General features: G+C 54.2%; 1 pseudogene; it reads right to left on the reverse strand.

Annotated features, from left to right (window-relative positions):
- Nucleotides 1-1,235: 1,235 nt before the first annotated feature.
- Nucleotides 1,236-1,570, reverse strand: LOC115616487 (annotated as a pseudogene).
- Between the last annotated feature and the right edge of the window lie 8,872 nt (nucleotides 1,571-10,442).

Consider the following 10,442-nt stretch of genomic DNA (forward strand, 5'->3'; position numbering starts at 1 on the left):
TGAGAGCCTGAAGAATGCACCTTACAACAGAGGTGAGAATAAAAGGAGAAAAAACCACAGGTCTACATTGGAGCTACTCCCCAGGTTGGGGCTGGGTGATGATTCCTGGGGGCATTTGCATTTTCACCTCTGCTTCGGTTTTTAATGACTGACTGTAACACTTGGGAGCCCTTGTGTCAGGGGGATTCTGTCCAACTTCCAAACTGGGGCGACCGTTTCCTGGCACAGCTGAGATCTGGTTGTGAAAGCTTGTGCTTTAACCAAGATCAGCATCTCTTAAAACTCTAATGGGCTTTAGGTGATTTAGGTGGGCTTTTTTCTTCCCTTTTTCTTTGCCTAACAATGTTCAAGCATTAAAGCACCGAAAGTGTGAGTTATTTTCTTCTAGGACAAAAAAAATTGTGGAAAACCTGAACAGAAATGTAATTCTTGAGTGTTTGAAGTTCAGAGAGACCCAAGGGTGTTCCATGTGTCCCAGAAAGCAGAATGTCTTTCCTGGGACAGTTACTTACAGGGTCATAAGATGATTGGCTTTAGCCATCAGTAAATTTCCATCCTGACTTCAGTTGTGTATTCCACAACAGTTATATTCCAGGTTGTCAGGGAATGACTGATCAGCCCAGAAGTGCTCCATGTGCAATCAAGAGAGTTCCCAACCATCCAGATGTCTGTCTGCTGCACTTTACCTTTGCCAGGCAACAACAGATCTTGCTACAGCCATGGAGAGCCCAGCCATCCAACTGCTTGCACGTGTGGAAAGGCAATCTCCATTGCCAAAGGGTGTCAAAGGCAAAAGACGAGGCTCTCTCAAGCCCAGAAACTATGGAGAAAGCCATAGTTTTACCAAGGGAGGAATGCTTCTGGATACTCTGCTGGTTGGGATTGGAGAAGAGGGAAGGAGGAAAGAAAGATGACTCTCTTGCAGAGCTGATGCCCGATGTCTTTATTGAGAGAATCAAGGGAAAATGGAACAGATGAGAGCTTAAGCAATGCATTTTGGAGGCTGAGTAAAGCTCAGATAAGAGGTGCCATCTCGAGGGAAAGCAAAGCAAGAAAAGGAAAGAGAGAGGTTCCTGGGGAGAGACAGAAGGGCAGCGCAGCGCCCCTTCTCCAGGCGGGAGGCGTAGGGAGCCTCGGCTCTCTGCCGAGCACAGCCATGATTCTCAAGGCCTGTCTCCAGGGCTTTCCTCGAGGCTGCTTGGCACTCGAGCACCGGACAGGCAAATCCTCGGGCCTTAGCATAAGAGATTGCTGCGTCCCAGAGCCCCACAGAGCCCACGGCACCGTGCCGGCCCAGGCCATAGCCCCCCCAGCCCCAGGGAGCCCCCAGAAGCGATGGGCACACTGGCAGCGCTGAGAGAGCTGCCCACGGCAGCCGAGGCGCTGGATCCCACGGCTGTGCTCTTGGGGGGAAGGAGCTGAGGATCGGGCCCGGCAGTGTCACCACCACTGGCGAGGGCTGGATGGCAACGCTGGAGTCGGCGCAGCGGAGGACGCACGGCTCGTTGCAGCTGTTGGCAAGCGGGGTTGGGCCGCAGGCAGCGGGCAGGCACGGGCTGTAGCACGACATGTCTACTGGAGGGAGGCGACCCTGTGAGGCCGAGAGAAGGAGCAGAAGCCATGAGCTGCCGGGCCCTGTCAGACGCCCAGCTCAGCGCCTCTGGCAACGGGCACTGCCTGGCCAGGGACAGGATAAAAGCCTTCCCTCTTCCTGCACCATCCCACCTCCCAGCAGAGGGGAGCACAGGGTATTTTCCAGCCTGGTCCCTTCTCAGAAGGACCCGCACAGGAGGGGAGCAGTCCCCCTCCAGCTGCTCTGCTGCCTCTGGGTGCTCCTTTACCAAGGGATTGTCTGCAGGTTGTGAGGGGATTTCACAGCAATCCTCCTGCTTGGCCTTGAAGGCTTGGTGGAGAAGGCCCCCAAAGAGAGTCCTCATTAAGCCTCTTCCCAGTATAAGAATATAGATGTGGGGTTTTCAGATGGGTTGAGCACAGCCTTGATGCTGTGGATGTAGGCAGGGAAAGAATTTTCTGCTACGGATCATGGGGATCCCTCTCCTTGGAATCAGCTGTGCATTTCCACACAAGGTCATCAGCCCTTGTACCAGCACCCATTTGTTCACTCAGCCAAATGCCTGCCCTTGAGCCCCCTGGTCTTGCCAGGTCGGGCTGCTCTCACCCACTGCTCTCAGGAAGGGACATGCTGAGCACAGCGCAAACAGGGCTCCTGGAGACAGCAGCCGCTATGGAGGAAGACATGAATGGTGGACTAGATCTCCTGAGGAATCGCCTCATCCTACACTAGTGCAAAAGCAGCATTGCTGAATTGTGGATGGTGGAGGAAGTGCCCAGTTCATTGGTTAGACAGTGCTGGCCGTAGGACCTGAGCCTTGCAAAGAACCACGGCTGGCAAAGAAACCAACCAATGTCCTGTTCCACATCCCAGACCATTTACCCAGAACAAGGGAGGCCCTCAATACAAAAACTGTTATGCCAACCAGGGAGACAAGAGGCAAAATGAACTGAGACTTACCAACTTCCCGAAGCAGAGGAAGGCACGAGGAGAGGATGGAGGAGCTGGCAGTTGGGCCACTTTTATACTGTGGCCCAGAGCCCCAGGGGAGCTGAAAAATCACCCAAACACGAAGCATGTTGAGAAATGGCAATTTTGGCTTCTCAAAGCTCTGCTGGAAGATGAAAGATGCCTCCTCTGCCTGAATTGCTTGGCTCCCTTTTCATCCTGGAAAAATCACTCACATCACCGTGTTGATAGCAATTATGGTTCTCCCGCACAACAACGCTCCTTGAGCTCCCTTTCCAGGTGCTGGTGAAGCCTTGGGGCAGATTCAGGCCATGACTGGGTATTGTGCACGTCTTGCCCTTCCCAGGGAACATGGCCACTGCTTACTTAGGACTCTGCCTGTGGAGCAAGCCTGAAGGGCTCTCAGAAGGGTCTCTCTTTGGTGGGCTCTGGCCAGCCCTGAGCAAGACCAGTGCCTGCAGGCTATGGAGATGCTCAGATCCCAGCCAAGCCCGTGCAGGATGGCTGTTCTGCTGAGGGGACTTGGAACCTCAGGGTGGTTGGGAGGTGATGGTCAAACAAAGCCCTCCTGCGCTCAGGAGGCAAACGCTGTCCCGAGGAGAAGCAGCGGCTCAACATGTCCTGGAGAGCAAGGAAGGAGCTGCTGACTCATGCCTGAGTGTCAGCCATTGCCAAGTGGACCTGTTGGCTTCGGCACACTCTTCCCAAGCAAAACAACACTCATCTTTGCATCACTGGTGGGTGTCTTATTCAGGTCACTGACCCGGAGGGTCTGGCTTGTTTTGCCCAGCTCAGGGACAGATGGGCACCTTCAGGGCCCTTTAATTGCAAGGTGGCAGCAGCAGTCACCAGAAAGTGCTGAGCCACTATGAGAGACCTCAGCCTCACCTCGGGGTGAATCACCCATGCCCTGGCCCCAGGGGCTCTGGGGGAAATGGCTTCAGATGTGCAGAGGTGCAGCTTCATATCCGCATTCCTGCAGACAAGCAGCTTTTTGTACAGTGTTGTCCCAACTGTCAGCGTCTTGCCCAAACGCTTGGTGACTCCTTGCAACCCTGTTGTGCTCCTGGGTGAAACAGCAGGCAAAGGAGGACAGCACAGACGTGCCCTGACGTTCCCACTCAGAGCTGTTTCCGGAGCACAGACCAAGTGGGGGCAGGTAGTGAGCACTGTGGCTGGGCTGCTCTTCTCCTTGGCCTGCCACCCTGCCCCGCTGCAGAAGGGTAGGAGCCATTCCTGTGCCGCATGTGGAGCCTGGCCTTGGCTGTGCCTGCGCAGAGCTGAGGCAGCAGGAGAGGGCACAGTCATCCACCTTCCTCAGCAGCCATGTGGAATCACCCGAGGGCAGGAAGCGGACACCACAGGCCCACACTTGCTCCACGGGAAGCCTTCTGCTTTGAACTGCAGCCACCAGAGGACGTGTCCTTCGAGGCCTGGCAAGGACACCGAAAGCGAAGAGCACTCTCAGCCAAATGGCCATGAGTCTACTCCTCTGCCACTTTGACCTGGCACCCTTGGGGCTGATGACTCACCTTGGGAAGGAGAACTTTGAGAATGAGAAATGACATATATTGCTCCTCAGCAAGACCTTCCCCCCTGCCCCTTTTCCTTTGTTTTGAAGACACTACAGAACTACCCGGCCACCTCTAGGAAGGCTCCCAGTGCCCCCATCCTTCACACAATGGTGCTTCTCTCTGTCCCACAATGGGTCCTTCTTTGGCCTTCACATTTCAACCACCTCTGGGTGTCTGAGTCCCCTCCTTTCTGTGTCCCTGGGCCAGACAGGCATCCAGCTGGGGCTTGGCTGGTTACTGAGCCCTTCCGTGGACCTGCGGCACCTGTGTTTCTCAGTCTCAGCCCTTCCACAGATGACCCATGTGAGTGGTCTTCATCAGCAGTGCTCCGCAGCTCAAGGCCAGACCGAGAGGGGCAGTCACATTCCCCAGCAAGGAATTCCCCGCATTCCCTCACACAGGGCCTGGAGCTACTGAAACCCTTTCTGGAAGCTTGCGGAGACCTCGCATGGCCGTTGATTTGAGGATCAGCATCAGACGTATCACTGCTGTGCTCTCACTGATGTCCACATAGATTTGGTCAATGAGAAATCTGCTTTTCGTAAAGAAGCTTGTAACAACCAACTGGGGGTGCCTGTCAGTGTGACGCCCTGTGACAGACCACCATGCCAGGTCAGCTGCTGGGACCTGGTTCTCAGCCCCACGATCAACCTTCTTCCATGGTACCCATCACAGGGAGCACTGGTTTGTAATGGCCCATGGTGGGCTCCTTCCCTGTGTCCTGCAGCACATCGGTCCAGGCAGTGGTCAAAGACTACGAAGAGTAGCTCCAATGGCTGAGGCAGACAGAAGACCTGGAGATCAATGCAGTGACTAGTGCCACCTCACACACCAGGTACTGAAGGCTGGTGCCATATCCCCACATGGGTCCGGGTCTGTGGCCATGGAGTTCCCTGTTCTGTGGGGAACCAGCCTGGGACCATGGCAAGAGGGTCCATCCCCTCTCCCACCCACTGCCTTCAGGGATGCTGAGCTGTTTAACTTCCTTCAGTACTCCCCTAAGCAGTAGCTCCATCTTCCTACCACTGTGCCATGACCCAGAGACGTTCAGGGCAGGGCTGCCCAGCCCTTGCCCAACCACGCATCCATCTCTCCATCGCGGTGAGATCAAGTGTGTCCACAGGTGTTACCCTCCCCTCGCTCCTCTCTGTAGGTCTATAAATGGTATCCAGCAGATGGAAAAGTTCTCCAGTGATCTCAAGAAGGTGGAGGGCCACGCACCAAATCGTGTCCCAGGAACTGGCACAGCAGGAGGACAATCAGCTCAAAGGCACCTCTGCCGTTCCTCTGTGCCAGAACAGCTGCAGGGTCCCTGCCAGTGCTGGGGACACCCAGGAAACAGGGAGGAGCTGCTCCGAGACAGCCAGAGTCTGGGATGTCACTGGATATCTCACCATTTCCCACTTAGAAACGGGTGTTCTGGTGATGTGCAGTAGGTGATGAGCACAAACACATGCAGTTTTTCTGTGAACGTGGTGCAGGCAGAGGAGGGCTTCCCACCTCATGCTGCTCATGGCTCTGTTGCTGCCCCTCCCCAGTGCTCAAGGACAGGCTGTCACAGCAGCAGAGGGACATAGAGGAGGAGCGGAGCCATCTCCAGAAGGTGATCACTCGACTGAGGTCCAGGCTGAGCAAGCAGTGCTGGCTGCTGGAGCAGGTGAGCTCCCGCTGTGTCCGATGCCCAGGTCAGCCCTCCTGTGTGGCTATGGGGTGTAAGTCTTGCCATTGGAGGTGCCTGGCCTGGAGCCTGTGAGTGGCATCTGTCTCTCCTCTGTGTCTGAACCCAGGAGCGATCGAGGCTGGAGACAGAGCAATCCAAAGTGGAATTGCAGCAGCACTCACAGGAGGAGCAGCAGCAAGGCATGACCCAGCAGCTCTCCAAGGAACGAGCAGAGCTGGAGAGGGAGAAGGTGAGATGGGGCAGACATCTCCAGGTGCTTTCCACATGTCCTGTGAGTCTAACCAGGGCTGCACTGTGGTGTGTGCTGGAGAAGAGAGCTGGGTGCTGGGCTGTAGCATCCTTCCTCTGCCCTCTGCCTCCTCAGTCCCACATCCCATCACACGCTGAATTGCAATGAGACTGACCTTCTGGCTCACAGATGTAAGAGGCTTCATCCAGAGGTACAGGCAGTGTGCATGATGAGGAGTGTGGGGCCAGAGCTCTCCACGTGGGGTTCACGCCAGGCGCTGTGGGCTTGAACCAGCCTCTAGATGTTGTGTGGGCTTTAGTGGCAGAGATGAGGTAAAGGAGAAAACCCCTGTGGCGACTGGGACTTAGTGCTTTCTCTCTTCCTCTCCAGAGCGCTTTGCTGGAGGAGCGACAGAAGCTGGAGCGCGACATGGACCAAACCCTGCAGACGGCGTCCGAGAGAGAGCGCGCCACTGTGAGCCTGGCCAAGGTACCACAGCAGAGCCCCTTCGCGTGGCCTCCAGCGCTGCCTGGCAGGCTCACGGGTGGGTCCTGCCTGTGGGGAGGCGTTCAGCGCTGCCTTTGGGTGTTTAAGGCAGAGACTTCACTCTGCGTGGTGAGAATCCGGCTGTTCCAGGAACAGCCTCCACCAGGCTGTTTTAGAGGCGGGCTGAAGCATTGGTTGGCTCTGTCTCTCCCCTTTGCCTTTGAGGAGGTTGGGCAGCCAGACCAGGCACAGATGCCTGCACATCCAGCACCAGGAGGAGGAGATTAAAAGCATGACCAGTGTAAGTGGAGCATCTGCACTGCAATTCACAGCTGTATAGGGGCTGGCAGCAAAGCTGGGGTTTCCCATCCCTCCCAAAGTCATGAGTCCTAATCCTGTCCTGGGAGGGGAATAAGCGGATGCACAAAGGAGCCCTGCATTTGTATTTTGCTTCTCCAGAGGCTTGGGGTGTTCGTGGGGGCTATTCTTGTTCCCCTGAATATAAACTTCAGATGTGAATTGGCCTCCTTGTCCTCTGACGGAGCTAAGCTGAGCTCTCTGTGCCAGGGCATCGCCTGGAAAGGAGTCAAGGGGGTAGGATAGGAGAGGGAGGTGGGTTAAATCCTGTTTGCACTGGGAGGATGTTGAGGGCCCTGCAACAGGGACAAGCAGGCACCAAAAAAAAGGGATGGTCTGTTGTCTCCTCTCAACAGCAGAGGCACCATACACTGTTGAAGGCCTTCTGCCTTCCGTCAATCTGCAGCTGCTGATTTTAAGGGCCCAGCAGGTGAGGTGGTGGGAGACCAGGGCTGGAAGGGGCTTCAATCAGCTGGGTGGGAGCAGGGCTGGGTGAAGCCTGATAGCAACAGGCTGAGAGGGGTCTCCTCAGATCATTTCTGAGTGGCTGGGCTGGGCGGGTTTGCAGAAGGCATGGGCACCTCGAAGAGCGATACCAGAAGCAAGGATGGGTGGATCCTCACAGCTTGTCTCGGGTTCATCGAGAACATCCTTAGCTCAGTAGGGTTGCCCCTCTCCTCATCCTATCCCTGGGTGGGAAAAGCCAGTTCTGCTGGACTCTGGCTTAGTGATGTCCCATCCTCTCCCATCAGCTCCCTGCTGGGTCCTTCCCCAGGCAGGGGTGCTCTTTGAGGCTTCCTCTGGGGGTCTCACTAAGCATGTGAGGTTATGGGCTCAGGAGCTGGAAGGCCATACACCCAGGAGGTAGCACAGAAGGCTACCTGCCAACATGAAGGAGGGTTTGGGTCACTTCCCTTATTCATGAGTGACACCCTGGACTGTGACCCCCGTTCCTGTGGCACTCTCTGATATCAATCCCATCCACCCCTCTCTTTTCAGGACCACCAATTATGAGAGCGTGAGCGCATATTCCTTGAGAGCCTGAAGAATGCAGAGGTGACCAAAGGAGAAAAAAAGATAGGTCTGCATTGGAGCTACTCCTCAGTTCGGGGCTGGGAGATGGTTCCAGGGGGCATTTGCATTTTCATCTGTGCTTCGGTTTTTAATGACTGTCTGCAACACTTGGGAGCCCTTGTGTCAGGGGGATTCTGTCCAACTTCCAAACTGGGGCGACCGTTTCCTGGCACAGCTGAGATCTGGTTGTGAAAGCTTGTGCTTTAACCAAGATCAGCATCTCTTAAAACTCTAATGGGCTTTAGGTGATTTAGGTGGCCTTTTTTCTCCCCTTTTTCTTTGCCTAACAATGTTCAAGCATTAAAGCACCGAAAGTGTGAGTTATTTTCTTCTAGGACAAGAAAAATTGTGGAAAACCTGAACAGAAATGTAATTCTTGAGTGTTTGAAGTTCAGGGAGACCCAGGGGTGTCCCAGGTGTCCCAGAATGCAGAACCTGCATTCATGGCTTTGGGCAGATAAGGTGTCATGTGCCCGTGTGCGCGTGGTGGGGGATAGTGCTTGGCTTAGCACAGAACTGTTCTTCTAAAAAACGTAGGGTTTGTTTGTTTATTGTATTTTTCTCCTTTCCTCTGGGAATTCTCAGATACAGATCCCGTCTTGAGTAAGCTTTTCTATGATGAGAAGCCGGGTTCTCCCAAGAAGCCAGCTCTGACAGGCCTTGAAAGCATATTAGAACAGAGCAGAAGTAAACAGGGTTGCTCGATGCATCTTCTTTGTGTTAAATGAATTGGCAGCCTGGAGAGGAGTCTGTGTGAGGTCCAAACAGCCACCTCGTCCCATCTCTTACTAAGCAGCACGGTCATTTGTAGAGCAACTTGTTAAGGGGGATAATTGTGACCCAGCTCACGAGTGCCTGATATTTCAAGTGTGCCACAGGTTACAGACCTGGCCTTTCCTTTCTGGCAGTGGAGGTTCAGATCTTACCTTTGACCTCGTCCAGTCTTTTCTGCACGTTGCCAGATGAGAACAAGTTTTCTGGGTCAGGATTTGGGTGGCTGAGAGCTCTGCAATGCTGCCTTTGGGGTTTCAGAGGGCTGCAAGGGACTTGCTGTCTCTGAACAATGGGTGGGCTTAAGTTTGTGCGTTCCTGTGTCTCTCCCCCTTCACTCCTGCTGTCCCCACCCTCATCCCACTAGTGCTGTGTGCTAGAAGACGCCCTGCTGCTCTGGGCTGAGGCTGTGCTCCAGTTCACAGGCCACGGAAAGTGGCTTAGGGGAGCCAGCCTCCTCCCTAGGGGATGGAGATGGAGGAGTAGCCGTGCTTTGCCCCCAGAGTTACTCTGCAGAGCAGAGTCCCACCATTGTGCATGGGGTGGGGTGTGGGTGCAGATGTGGGCAAGCCTGTCTGAGCCTCCATCCCCATCAGCAGCCAGGGGAGAGAAGGAGCAGGACCCTTCTTGCTCTGCCCGGGAGACTCAAGCCCTCATTCTTGTGGGAGGGGATGGTTCCCTTTGCCGTGTCTGAAACACGGACTTGTTCAATTTTGAATCCCCACAGCCGTGTTCCCACGACAGCAGAAGATGCCGGGCCCTGCCGTGCTCCCTCAGGTAGCTGCTGGGGCTGTGGCCCCAAGAGTTGCAGGATGAGGGCAATGATCGTGAGCCCTGCCCACCGACATGCTCATATCCAGCTCTGTCCATGCTCCCTCGGCAGGAGGAAGGATGTGCCCCGCTTTGCTTCTCTGGGAGCCCGTGTTGGTGGAGGCAAAGTGTGTGGAGAGCCCCATAATGCCATATATTCCCCAGGCATATATATACATATGATATTAATTAGGCAAGAGAGGCTCCATCTGATAAAGGACTGTTTCTTCAGCTGCCTTTCCCCAGTATGGTGATGAATATGCTCTGAGATTGTTGCTAGACAGCTCAAGGGGAATTCCAGCCTTTGGCAGAGAGGGCAGCTCTTGCTTGGCCTTTGAAGCCTCCATTTCTCATCTGCAACTCAAAGGTACATCTGCAGTTCCTCTGTGCCAGAACAGCTTCAGGGTCCCTGCCAGGGCTGGGGACTCCCAGGAAACAGGGAGGAGTTGCTTCAAGACAGCCAGAGGCTGGGAGCCTTGAAACAGCCATTCTGCATTTGAGCTTCTGTTACTGGTTCCATGGGTAGAGATCTATGACCTGCACTGCTTATAAATTCTATATGGCCAGTGCAATCTGTTAAAATGGCAAACTGTTGATAGAAATAGGAAACACCTGAAATGTGAAGTTCTACAGGGAAGTTCAAGAAGTTGTTTTCTCCTAACTGAAGAAGCCATGCAATTGTTTGATTGTTTTAGGTGGATGAAAATACTAGGAAAAGCTTATTTAAATTACATTCCACATGGGATGCTGTTGTTCCTTTGAGGAAACTGCATGCACTTGATGGCAGAGCATCCTGCTTGGCCAGTTAAAGCCCTGTCGCCAAACGTGAATACTTCCAGCACCCGTGGAAATGCTAAGTTTTTAAAGAAATGGGTAAGTTTTTATGCCTGCTGTGTGAACAGATGGTGAGATGTGTAG

Source organism: Strigops habroptila, chromosome 14, assembly GCF_004027225.2.
Source record: "Strigops habroptila isolate Jane chromosome 14, bStrHab1.2.pri, whole genome shotgun sequence".
NCBI lineage: Eukaryota > Metazoa > Chordata > Aves > Psittaciformes > Psittacidae > Strigops > Strigops habroptila.